We start from the raw sequence: 14,059 nt of genomic DNA on the forward strand, positions 1-14,059 counted from the left end.
TCTTCCATTGTGAAAGATTTTAGCTATAAAATGAAATGAATATTGTTTCTGTGAGGCCTGATAGATAAAATCTTCCCAAAGAAATCTCTTACTATCTTAGTCACTAACTAATTAACAGAGAGAAATACAAAAGCAGCCCTGATAAAATGCACACTGACACACAAAAAATAATGCACAAAAAAGCATAGCAGGAAATCAAGATCTATTAAGGTCAATGGAAAGAGCACACTCGTGTTAGAGGAAGAGTTATAATCTATTTAGGTGGTGAGGAGGAAAAAAGCATGACAGATTTTAGAAGTATGAGTCATTCAGTAATAGCCCACACTAGGCACTTTTTTGTTTTGGAATTTTGATAGGCAAATCCATTAATGAGGAACATGCCTACACGTTCACTTGGAAAGTGAGAGCTAAAATGAGTCCTACGTACTAAATTTCTTTTTTAAAAAAAACTATTAACTTGATGATCACTTTATATTATCAAAATTAAAACCATGGTAAAGCATTTTGAAACTGTAAAAGATTGTCAACATTATAGAGAAAAATTTCAGTGAATATATACATATATATTTCACTAATCCAAAAAGACACATTAAACTCCTCAAAAATTGAGGTTATTTTCTGTTATTTAAAAAAAATTTCAGTATTGTTATTATAATCATGATTATCATTATTATTATTATTATCTTGCCCACTTATATGGCAAAGAATCTCATAATTTTATAAGAAGATTTTAAAATTGTGAAATAGAGAGTAAATATTGATAGCCTATTTAGCTACTTTATAAATATTCAAAATTCGCCCTTGATTATCTATCTTGTATAGATATAATAGTTCTAGCTTAATTGAAATAATGGATTGTTGGTAGTGGAAGGAGATATTAATTTTAGTTAATTGCTAAATAATTCAGGAGTTAATGACTTTATATGTAAAATAGGCATACTATTTTACTAATCTCATAAGTTATTATAAGAATTAGGATTCATACATATAAATTTCCTAACAATATGCCTGGTAATAATGATACCCAATACTCATGGCAATTGATATATTGTCCGACCGGTTCTAAGTGCTTTTTATTTATTAATTCAATTGATGCTCACAACAACTCTATGAGGGGGATACTATATTTAGCCCCCTCTTACTGATAAGGAATTAGGTTGGTTCAAAAGTCATTGTAGTTTTTGCCACAACCTAATATATAAAGGGTGAGTAATTTGCCAGGTAAAGTGCCAAACAGGATTAGAACACTGACAATATAGCTCCAGGGACCACATTCTTGTAATGTCCTTTAAGTATCATGTTGCAACTGCAGTAGTAATCATTAAATATTATATATTTGTATTAATTATGCTGAACATACTGATATGCACATTGATTCATTAATCAAAAAAAAGCTTATCACACACTGACGTAATCTGGCAGTGCATGGAAAATACAGTGGTGGATAAAACATAGTCTTTAACCACAATTAGCATTAGCATCAAAGAGAAGCTAAGTAATTTCAACATTCTTTGACTAGAGACTAGAGATTGGATTATTGCTCAGCACATATACAGTCTTCTGTTTTTCATTTGGAGTGGGGTATATTTCCCTGCCACACTGAGTTTGGATTAGTAGTACGCCTTACTTTGTCCAGTGGAAGGTTGGCAGATGTACTCACGCCATTTACCATGAGAAGAACATACCCTGGGTAGACATTGGTCCAAAGAGTATATTTGGAGAAAATTCTACATGGATCTCTCATATTTCTGTATTTCTTCTGAGCAAAAAGCATTGACTGCTTTGTTCTGGAATATCATTGCCTGAATGTCTGTAGAGCAAAGTCTTGGATATTAGAGATGACTTTTCCCTCTGAGACAGAGAGCAGATTTCCAACCAGAAAAATAAAGATAATGGCTCTATCTGGGGTAATGGCTGAGCAGGTTTGCTAGAAGTCACTTTTAAAATATTTGGATTTCCTAAGCTGAGGGTTCCTCAAGTATGACATCGACCCAGTAAGTGTAAAACATCCACCAGGTCCTGCCTCCACATAAACTCTGTAAAGTTTAAGGGGTAAAAGAAACTAAAGCAAACATGAATCTCATGCTGTCTGCTTTGGTATGAACATTTAAAAATACAATAAAATAATGGTAGTAGTAATATAAGTAATAGCATCCTCGGTCACTGCCCAAAGAGTCTCATGTTTTCTCTCAGCATCTATGAAAATGTGAGAGGAAACTTGTTAACTTACAAATAGAATAAAATTTGAGACAGTTAATAGTTAATTATAGAGGTTCAAAGTCAAGTAGAGCAGAGTTAAATCTAATCCATTATTTGGAGTTAAGCTCAGGTAACTTGCGGCTTTGAAACAAAGGGCAGTGAGCCCAGGTGAAACCAGTCAATCCACAGTTGATACAATATGAAGTGAGTGAGACCAATATACTCAATGCTTTAAGCCACGAAGTTTGGGTAATATGTTATGCATAATTATTGCAACATTAGCTGACTGATAACTTTTTACTATGCCATGTGCTACAGTAAAAGTAGGTATAAGGTATAGAAATGAGATGAAATAACAGGAACACTTAAGAAAGAATTGTATGCTCTGACAACAAGTACTGTGGATATAAAAATAGTTAAATAAGTTTATTCCATCTAACATTGACAAAAACAAATCCTGCTCATTGCTTGCTCACAAAGATTAGAAACTGTTTTTGACATTCTTTGTTATTTTTCCCATGAAACAAAATATCTACATATTAAGTTGAAATAAACAGGCTGAGATAAATTAAGTATACGTACAATTATTATGTGTTAATCATAAATGAAAAAAGAAATCTCCAAAGTATAAGATGTTCCTCAAACTGAACCTATAAATCCTAAAATATGGAGGTAGTTATGGAAAAATGCTGACACTAAGTTTATTATAGTAAGGCTTAGAAGGAAAGTGTAATTAAAATTTGCAGGAATACAAATGATGAGGGAAGGTCTCTAGAGCAGAGTGTGCACTTCAACAAGCAAGAGTTCTTCTTCATGATATTCTACCAAAATAGGCATGGGTACAATTGAAAAGAGTTGTTGGCTCCTTCCTGCTAAAGTACCCGCAGTCATGAAACACAAGTGTGTTGCATTTCAATATTTCAAGCATAATGTTCAAAGAATTAGACAGGGAAAATGACCTCCTTAGGGTAAGCTTATTTGGAATATCTATTGTTTGGTTCAAATAGTGTTGGCTAATTGGACATTTGTGTTACCTCCAGCAAATTTGCCAATTGATTACAGGAATGTTATGTGAATATCACTCGGACAAAATAAGAAATGGGAGCAATTATTCTTCTTAACTAGACCTTTTATGTGATGCTTCCTCCTAAAACTAGTGCATCATATGCAGTTCTCTGTAAGCTCTTTTCTCTTAGGATTTCTGAACTCAATTTTGCATCTATCATGGCTACATATACACATTATGAAACACGATTTGCTTATTCTTAATGTCCCTAACAACTTAAAAAATTTCAACAGTGGTTGTCGTTTTAAGAAATTAGAAAATAGTATCCAATTCTGCTCATGGATGACATTCTATCCATAAATGACATTGTCAATATGGGGTTCGTCGAGGATAATTTCTAGACAGTGGTTCAGATTAACCAGGAGAAATTTGAAGGCTCAACTAATAGTGTACTCATGAAGGAAGCATTCATTGAACACCTTCAGAGCTAAGTATTACAGAAAATGCTTTAAATAAAAAAAATTGGTACCATCTAGTAACTTGATTTTTTTTTTTTTTTTTTTTCCTGTAGTTGAGGGAAGCGGCATAGAGTCTACAACTGACTTGCTCAAAGTTATAGAATTTGGTGGTGGGCTTGGTAACTCAGCTTCCTTCCTGTTAGTAACTGGCCCTTTTCTTTATGTTAATTCCCTCAACCAACCTGATATCTATTCTGCATTATCATATTACATCCTGAGGACATAAACAGGATATGGCCCTTACCTTTGAAAAACTATTGATTAAATGGAATGGACAGATATGTAAACATTTAATTAAAGCATAATCAGAGGATAACCCATCATGAGTAAAGACCACATTCCCTAGCAGTGCTTCCTTAATGGGACATATAACACCACGATGCAGGAATTAACATTATAATATTGAAGGGGTGGTTGAGATAAACCTTCTGAGGTAGGTCTCAGCCTGAAATGTTTTGTGATCAGTTAAAAGCCAAAACAGAGAAAATAAAAAAAATAATAAAAAAATCCAATCCATTAACTGCAGCAGAACAATTTTCAGAATTGCTAAAACACAAGAGGAAACAGAATCTTGTTAGGTTCTATATTTTTAATATTACATATGGAAACAAATGGGGATATCAAGCAAGACTTGCATGCATTGGTTGTTAATATTGCATACATTAAAATTTTAAATTTGAGCCTATGTAAGACATTGAGAACTTTTACTGTTTGTATTTGATTTCTGATACAAGCAATTAATCAATATGAATAACATAACTATGTTGGTGGTGGTGGTGCTTTTAAAGCAAGGGGAGAGTGGGAGAGAGAGGAGAGAGAGAGAGATCCTATTGGTTCTGTTTCTGTGGAAAATACTAATACAACCTTACAGGATATAATGTCAATATTTAGAAATAAGCTTAAACATGCTTTTCATTACAAGTACTTTCGAAATAAAGTGAGTGATGTTAACTAAATTAATAAATATTTAGTGATGTCTAAATAAAAAAAATTACCTGCTGGAATTAAGTGATGTAGCTAAATTTCTCCTAGTCTTCCATAGACTCACAGTGTGTATAAATACTGCACTGGTACTACTGTATTTTGCTGAAGGAACGATATATTTCAGAAACATAAAAATGATTGAAAAAATAGAGCTTTGTGCTTCATTATGAGTTAAATGGGAAAGCTGTTGTTTACTGAGATATGGTGAGGATGAAATAAGACTATGTAAGTCCCTTGGCACAGAATGGTTGTTTAAGATAGCTTAGCTTGCTTACTTAGCCCAGCTGAAAAACAAAACAAAACAAAAACAAAACCTTTATTTTTAAGGATGCAAATATCCCAATTATTAAGTGACCATTAGGAAGAGTAACAGTAATTACAGTTCTAAAAAAGGAGGTATTGATTTGTGGAAAAGGGGTGAATTAAATAGAACCATAATTCTATATAAAAATAAATTAGTCCTTAGAAAGAAATAGTGGTTAGTTTGTGAAAATACCACAACTGTATACTAGTAGCAGTTAAATTTTAAAATGGATTATTTATAATACTATATAGGGGGAAATTCAGCCCCCAATGTTTCACGTGGGTCCTTTTCTACTTTACCTAAGTGTCAGCTGGTCTGAGAAATAAAGGGAAAGAGTACAAAAGAGAGAAATTTTAAAACTGGGTGTCTGGGGGAGACATCACATGTTGGCAGGTTCCATGATGCCCCTGAGTCGTAAAACCAGCAAGTTTTTATTAGCAATTTTTCAAAGGTAAGGGAGTGCACGAACAGGGTGTGGGTCACAGAGATCACATGCTTCAAGTGGGACAAAAGATCACAAGGCAGGAGGTCAGGGCAAGATCACAAAGTCAGGGCGAAACTAGAATCACTAATGAACTTCCATGTCCAGCTGTGCACACATTGTCATTGATAAACAAGATTCAAGGGCAGAGAATAGATCCGACTAGAACTTGCCAGGCTGGAATTTCCTAATCCTAGCAAGCCTGAGGGCGCTGCAGGAGACTGTTTCATCCCTATTTACATCTGCATAAGGCAGACACTCCCAGAGCAGTCATTCAGAGGCCTCCTCTGGAAATGCATTCTTTTCCCAGTGCTGTTAATTATTAATATTCCTTACTGGGGATAGAATTCAGCAATATTTATCTTACCCATTTTTGGTAATAAGAGAAATATGCCTCTGTTCCACCTGGCCCACAGACAGTCAGACTTTAAAGTTATCTCCCTTGTTCCCTGAAAATCGTTGTTATCCTGTTCTTAAAGTGCCCAGATTTCATATTGTTCAAACACATGCGTTCTACAAACAATTTGTGCAGTTAACACAACCATCACAGGGTCCTGAGGCAACATACATCCTCAGCTTACAAAGATGACGGGATTAAGAGATTAAAGTAAAGACAGGCATAGGAAATCACAAGAGTATTGATTGGGGAAGTGATAAATGTCCATGAAATCTTCACAATTTATGTTCAGAGATTGCAGTAAAGACAGGCATAAGAAATTATAAAAGTATTAATTTGGGGAACTAATAAATGTCCATGAAATCTTCATAATTTATGTCCTTCTGCCACGGCTTCAGCCAATCCCTCCGTTTGGGGTCCCTGACTTCCCGCAACAACTACTTTAGACTTTTTAATATTCTAGTCATAATCCTAAAAAGGCATACATATATAATTGTTTTAAATGTATCCATCTATATATATCTACAACTATACAATGTGTATTTGTGTTTATATTGTAAATGATATATTTTGTTTCATTATATGAACTAAGATGTTATTGTTGCTATATAATAATTGAACTGATTAGGTTCATTTTCTAGCCTGTAGCCATTATTTTTATATTTTATTATTTTTGATTCCAATAATGTTCCAGCAGCTCCCTAAACATACATAATTTGGTCTTTTATTTTTCAAGAGTTAAAATTATTATTATACCTTTTGCCTTTCAGTATTGACTAGAATGTCAGAACACTGCTGAAGATAGCAGTGAGAAGAGATGTGGTTGAATTGTTCCTTAACATTAAACCTCTAAGAATTCACTATTAAAATAATGCTTATTATGTTAATTATTTGTATTTTACTCTGTTTCTTAAGCATTTTTCTGTTAAATCACCTTTTTTATCAAATATATCTTTTTGATCAATTTACAAGATCATAGGTTTGATTTTTTTATTTTTGCTATTGCTATAAACAACATTAATAATTTTCATACTGTTAAACTATTTGATAAATTCTGGAGTAAAACTTACATAGTCATTATTTATTAGAGTTTAATAAAATCGTGAATATATTTAATAAATATTTTACATTTAATTTAACTTATTGAATTAAACAATGGTTTTCCTCAAGTTTGGTGTTTTTGTTGAGGATCTTTGCATCCATCTTTTTATTGGGCAGCTTTTGCTAGATTAAGTTGAGGTAAAGAGCCACCCAACGTGTCAGTGGTGTACATTACAAGAATTTTCTCACTCACCCCCAATTTACATGTTGACCACAGCAGCTCTATTCCAATGTCTTTATCATCCTGAGATGGTAAGAGATCAACCCTTATCTTTTATCTTATTAGAAATAAAAAGTATAAAAGACCTGGTGAAATCCACCCATACCACTAACCCTTTCACTGGGAACTGTTATCCAGAATCACAACTACTCACATTTCATTGATCAAACCAATTACCAGGCAAAGCCTGATATTAATGAGTTGAGGAATTATACTTCTCCCACAGGGAGATACTGCATATTGTATGACAATGGACAAGGATATGTGATTATCTTACAGAGAAGGGAAAAGTAAATAAATGGGAATGATAATCCAATCCAATCTACCAAAATAGTTGTAAATAAGATTGTTTGGGAATGCTTGTTTTGGTTTTATCTTTGTCTAGTTTTCATGTTTTCTCTTGCCGTGTATGCTAGCCTTATAAAATGAATTGGAAAGTTTTCTGATTATTTTCTAGAATTACACATACACACACAGACACACACACACACACACACACACACAGGCAATACATACAGTTGATTCTCATTCTTCACAGTAGTTCATTTATGTGAAGTCACCACAAATACTAAGTTATCAAATACTGACCCATTAATCCTAGCTAAGAAATGCAGGGTAAGGTTTCTGTGAGTCTCTGGTCACAATGTTTTCGTTAATCAATTGATGTGTAAATTCGTTTTGTGTGTTTTTCTTTTTAAAGTCACCTTATTCAATATATATATTGTTGATTCATTAAAATTGAGTTCATGCCAACAGCACTATAACTCATACCTGGACAAAGTTTATCTAATATACATTTTCTCTGTAAATGACATCACAGCCTTCTTTCACTTAGAAACACTAGACATCATTTCAGTACTATGTGTAGAGGCTACTTTAAATAGTAAAATCACCAAAGAGCACAAAAAATATTAAAAATGTGCCACTAAATATACCACAAAAGGACTTTGCTTATAGTATGAGAGCTGAAACAAGAAGGTAAGTTGAACCTCAGCTGAGATTGCGTACATCAGGTGACTCAAATATCCCATTGCTCTGTGCATATCCACAAATTACCTCAAAAATAGCAAAAATATTGATTTTGGAGTTACAAATACATTTTAGTAGTAAGCACATTTTCAAATATGGAATCCACAAATAATGTGGATCAATTTTATGTATATATATTATATATATACACACACACACACTAGACTTTTGCTCTTCCTATAGATTTTCTTTTAGAAGTATACTTTCTGTTTTAAAATTTTATTTTACTACTTGCATATTTATCATAATTATTTGGACTTTAATTTATATCCAACTTATTTTACTATTCCCTGCTAATCCTCAGTTAAGTTTATTTTGAACATCTCTTGGTCCATAGGCTATCTTGCCAAATACTTTATTTATTTGGGTGGTATTATTTCTGAACCCTTTAATTTCTGAGAATGCTTTTCTTTTGCTGTTCACCATAAATAATAACTTAGAGGCATATCAAGTTTGTGAGTCACAAAATTGTTTTCTGGTGATTAATGTTCTAAGGAAGTCTGAGGTCAGCCTGTTTTTGTTTATTTCTTCTGGAGAACTACTTTTTTCCTATTTAAATTGGATGATTTTCCTGAATTTAAAAATTCACGAGACTAATTCTTTGATTTTATTTGTTTATTTAATTACACTTTCCTGACATTTACTAAAATCTCTTACTACACAGGCTGAGGTCTTCAGATTTTTAAACCTTTTTAAGTATATTCCTCAGTGTTGTTTCTGTTCCATCTAGTTGTTTCCTTTTAAAAGAATATTTAATTTACAATTTTGGTATCTCTACTTTTTGTTCTCTACAGAAATGATCTCCAACATTTTCACATCTTCGTCTCTTTCTTAAAATATTTTTCCCCAATTCAGTCCCAATATAACTGTTTAGTTCTGCTTACATTTTAATTCAGATTTTAATACTTTCAATAATTTCATTTTTTAAAGGAAACAAGCTACATTACTTTCTGCTTCTCAGTTAACTCCCATTTTATCTCACTCTTTATTTGCATTTTGTTTTTATCTGTATAAGACCTATATAAGATCAGAATGACCCATGTAAAATACATTTTGTCAATATCATTAAGTACACCAGATATTTTCTCTAATATTTCTCTGCTTTTTATTGCTAACTGCTTCAGAATAATTTTCTTCTCCCAAACTAAAGTGTGTGATCTTCTTTTATGCTGAAGAATCTTGTCATATGCCTAATTAGCAAGAGTTCTTTTTAATTGTAAATGCGATTTTTCTATGAGCTGCACAGAGTTTGTGAGTAAAAATTTTTTTAAAAAATTTTGCCAAAAATGAGAGTGGTAAATCCATCTTTGTTTTATGATGGAAATGAGAATTTTTTTTCTTTTCTGGTTTTTTTTTTTTTTTTTTTTTTTTTTGAGACAGAATTTCGCTCTGTCACCCAGGCTGGAGGGCACTGGTGGTATCTCAGCTCACTGCAGTCTCTGCCTCCTGGGTGCAAGTGATTCTCCTGCCTCAGCCTCCTGAGTAGCTGGGACTACAGGCGTGCACCACCACACTTGGCTAATTTTTGTATTTTTAGTGGAGATGGAGTTTCACCATGTGTTGGACAGGCTGGTCTAAAACTCCTGACCTCAGGTGATCCACCTGCCTCGACCTCCCAAAGTGCTGGGATTACAGGCATGAGCCACCGCACTCGGCCAAAAAAGAATACTTTTGATCAAGGTATTTGTTTCTCTATTATATGCTTTCTGTCAACTTTGGGATTTTGGAGTTTATCATTTCCTTGAACCTTGGTGGCAATTGTTGGAAAAAATCACTGTATAGAGGATAAAAGAAAAAGTAAGGAGTGTGGATACGAAAATAAAAAATGATTCACTGGCTGGACTAGGAAGGCAGAAGGGAGCATCCCATGGTAAATGTGAACTACTGATTATCCAGAAGGGCTTCCTTCTATCTTTTTTGTAGGAACCAAAATTTGGTAACCAAGCTACAAAGCCCAATTAATTTCAAAATAATAATAATAAAAATAAACCCTTTTATCCTTGAATAAGCAACAATTTGTCAACAATTAAATGTGTCCAAAATAGCATGAATGGATGTGACATTTGAAGAAGCAAAGGTGTCACAGTCAGACTTTTCTAGCAACTTCATAGGTCTTCTGGGAAAAACATCTTCATTTTCTAATAGAAAAATGATAATCATCTTCAATTTATAACAGAAATAATTGGCATGCCTATCCTCTTTCACTTCTAATAATGCCATGTGTTGGGGGAAATACAGACAAAAAATATAGAATGAGATCTTATCATAAAGCAATGTGCCTGGGAGATGCTGCGGGTTTGAATCCAACTACCACAATAAAGTAAGTCACACAATTTATTTGTTAACAAATGCACACACTTATTTGTTAACAAATGTAAAATTATATTTACACTGTATTCTATTAATAAAGTGTGCAATAGCATTATGTCTTAAAATGTACCTAATGTAAGTGAAGAACACTTTATTGCTAAAAAATTTTTAATGATCATCTGAGCCTTCAGTGAGTTGCAATCTTTTCACTGCTGGAGGAACTTGCCTCAATGCTGATGGCTGCTGACTGATCAGGATGGCCGTTGCTGAAAGTTGTGATGGCTGTGGCAATTTATTAAAATAAGACAACAATGAAATCTGCCCCATTGACTGAGTCTTCTTTCACAAAATATTTCACTGTAGTGTGAGCTAGTATTTCACAACATTTTACCTGCAGTAGAAAGTATTTCAAAGTTGGTGTAAACCCTCTCACTCCCTGCCACTATTTTGTTAATTAAGGTTAATTAATAGTATAAATCATTTGTTGCCATTTCAACAATGTTAACAGTATCTTCACCAGGAGTAGTTTCCATCTCAATAAATCACTTTATTTGTGCATTCATAAGAAGCAACTCATCATTGGCTCAAGTTTAGTCATGAGATTGCAGCAATTCAAGATCCAATTCTAATTCTAGTTCTCTTGCTATTTCCACCACATCTGTAGCGACTTCTTCCACTGAAGTCTTGAACCCCTCTAGGTCATCCATGAGAGTTAAAATCAACTTCTTCTAAACTCCTGTTAAGGTTGATATTTTGACCTTCTCTCATGAATCATGAATGCTTTTAAATGGCATCTGGAATGGTGACTCCTTTCCGGAAGATTTTCAGTTTGCTTTGCCCAGATATATCATTGGAATCACTGTCTATGGCAGCTATAGCCTTATGAAATTTATTTCTTAAATAATAAGACTTAAAAGTTGAAATTACTCCCTGATCCATGGGCTGCAGAATGGATGTTGTGTTAACAGGCAAAACAAAAAACAAAAAACAAAAACAAAAACAACAACAACAAAAAATGCATCTCTTTAAATCTCTATCAGATTTCTTGGGTGACTAGGTGTGTTGTCAATGAACAGTAATATTTTTAAAGGAATCATTTTTTCTTGGAAGTAAGTCTCAACAGTCGGCTTAAGATGTTCAGTAAACCCTCCGGGCACGGTGGCTCATGCATGTAAGTAATCCCAGCCTTTGGGAGGCTGAGGTGGGTGGATCGCTTGAGCTCAGGAGTTCCAGACAAGCCTGGGCAACAAGATGAGACCATGTCTCTACCAAAAATACAACAAAATTAAATGGGCATCATGGTGGTACCTGCCTGTGGTCGCAGCTACTCAGGAGGCTGAGGTGGAAGGATAGTTTGAGCCTGGGAGATTGAGGCTGCAGTGAGCTGTAATTGCTCCACTGCACTCCACCCTGGGTGACAGAGGGAGACCCTGTCTCAAAAAAAAAAAAAAAAAAGAAAAAAGAAAAAAAGATATTTGGTAAACTATGCTGTAAACAGATGTTCTGTCATCCAGGCTTTGTTTTTCTCTTTACAGAGCACAGTCAGAGTAATTAGTGTAGTTCTTCTTTATACTTTTATTTTAGGTTCAGTAGGATGTGTGCAGGCTTGTTATATAGGTAAACTCGTGTCACAGGGGTTTTACATGCAGATTATTTTGTCACCCAGGTAGTAAACCAAGTACCCAGTGGTTATTTTTTCTTATCCTCTCCCTCTTCCCACTCTTCTCTGTCAAGTAGACCCCAGTGTCCATTGTTCCCTTCTTTGTGCCCATGTTTTCTCAACATGTAGCTCCCACTAATAAAAGAGAACATGCAATATTTGGTTTTCTGTTCCTGCATCTATTTGCTAAGAACAATGGTCTCAAGCACCATCCGTGTCCCTGCAAAGGACATGATCTCATTCCTTTTTGTAGCTGTGTAGCATTCCATGGTGTATACGGGCCACATTTTCTTTATGTAATCTGCCATTGATGGGCATTACGTTGATTCCATGTCTGCTATTGTGAATAGTGCTGCAATGAACATACCACATTCATACATCTTTATGATAGAATGATTCATATTCCTTTGGTTATATATCCAGTAATGGGATTGCTGGGTCAAAGAGTAGTTCTTTCTTTTAGCTCTTTGAAGAATTGCCACACTGCTTTCCACAATGGTTGAAATAATTTATACTCCCACTAACAGTGTGTAAGCATTCCGTTTTCTCTTCTATCTTGCCAACATCTATTATTTTTTGACTGTTTAATAATAGTCATTCTGGCTGGTGTAAAATGGTTTCTTCTTGTGGTTTTGATCTGCATTTTTCTAATGATCAGTGATATTGAGCTTTTTCCCATATGCTTATTCACTGCATGGATGGCTTCTTTTGAGAAGTATCTATTTGAATCCTTTGCCCACTTTTTAATGGGATTGTTAATTTTCTTCTTGTAAATTTGTTTGTTCCTTAAAGATGCTGGATATTAGACTTTTGTCAGATGCATAGTTTGCAAATATTTCCTCCCATTCTGTATGTTGTCTGTTTACTCTGTTGATAGTTTCTTTTGCTGTGCAGAAGCATTTTATTTTAATTAGATACCATTTGTCAATTTCTGTTTTTGGTGCAATTGTTTCTGGTGTCTTCCTCATGAAATTTGTGCCAAGGTTTATGTCCCTGGCATAAACCCTGGTAATCCCTAGGAGTGTCATATAGGGATTTTATAGTTTTGTGTTTTACATTTAAGTCTTACCATTTAAACCATGGTACTCCCTAGGTCTTTCACTCATTTTGAGTTTATTTTTGCATATGGTGTAAGGAAAGGGTCCAGTTTCGATCTTCTGTATATGGCTAGTCAGTTATCCTAGCACTATTTACTGAATAGGAAGTCCTTTCCCCATTACCTGTTTTTGTCAGCTTTATTGAAGATCAGATGGTTGTAGGTGCGTGGTCTTATTTCTGGTCTCTTTATTACATTCCACTGGTATATGTGTCTGTGTTTGTACCACTACTATGCTGTTTTGGTTACTGTATTACGGTAGTATAATTCGATGAGTAATGTGATGCCTGCAACTTTGTTCCTTTGGCTTAGGATTGCCTTGGCAATTCAGGCTCTTTTTTTGGTTCCATATGAATTTTAAAATAGCTTTATCTGTTTCTGAGAAGAATGTCATTGGTAATTTGATAGGAATAGCATTGATTCTGTATATTGCTTTGTATGGTGATTTGATAGGAATAGCATTAAATCTGTATATTGGTAGTATAGCGATTTTAACAATATTGATTCCTCCTTTCCATGAGCATGGAATGTTTTTCCATTTGTTTGTGTTATCTCTGATTTCTTTGAGTGGAGTTTTGTAACTCTCATTATGGAGATCTTTCACCTCCTTGGTTAGCTGTATTTCTAGGTGTTTTTTCCTTTTGTGGCGATTGTGAATGAGATTGTGTTACTCGTTTGGCTCTTGGCTTGGCTATTAAGGGTGTATAGGATTGCTAGTGATTTTTGTACATTGATTTCGAATCCTGAAAATTTG

This window comes from Chlorocebus sabaeus, chromosome X (genome assembly GCF_047675955.1).
Source record: "Chlorocebus sabaeus isolate Y175 chromosome X, mChlSab1.0.hap1, whole genome shotgun sequence".
Classification (NCBI taxonomy): Eukaryota; Metazoa; Chordata; class Mammalia; order Primates; family Cercopithecidae; genus Chlorocebus; species Chlorocebus sabaeus.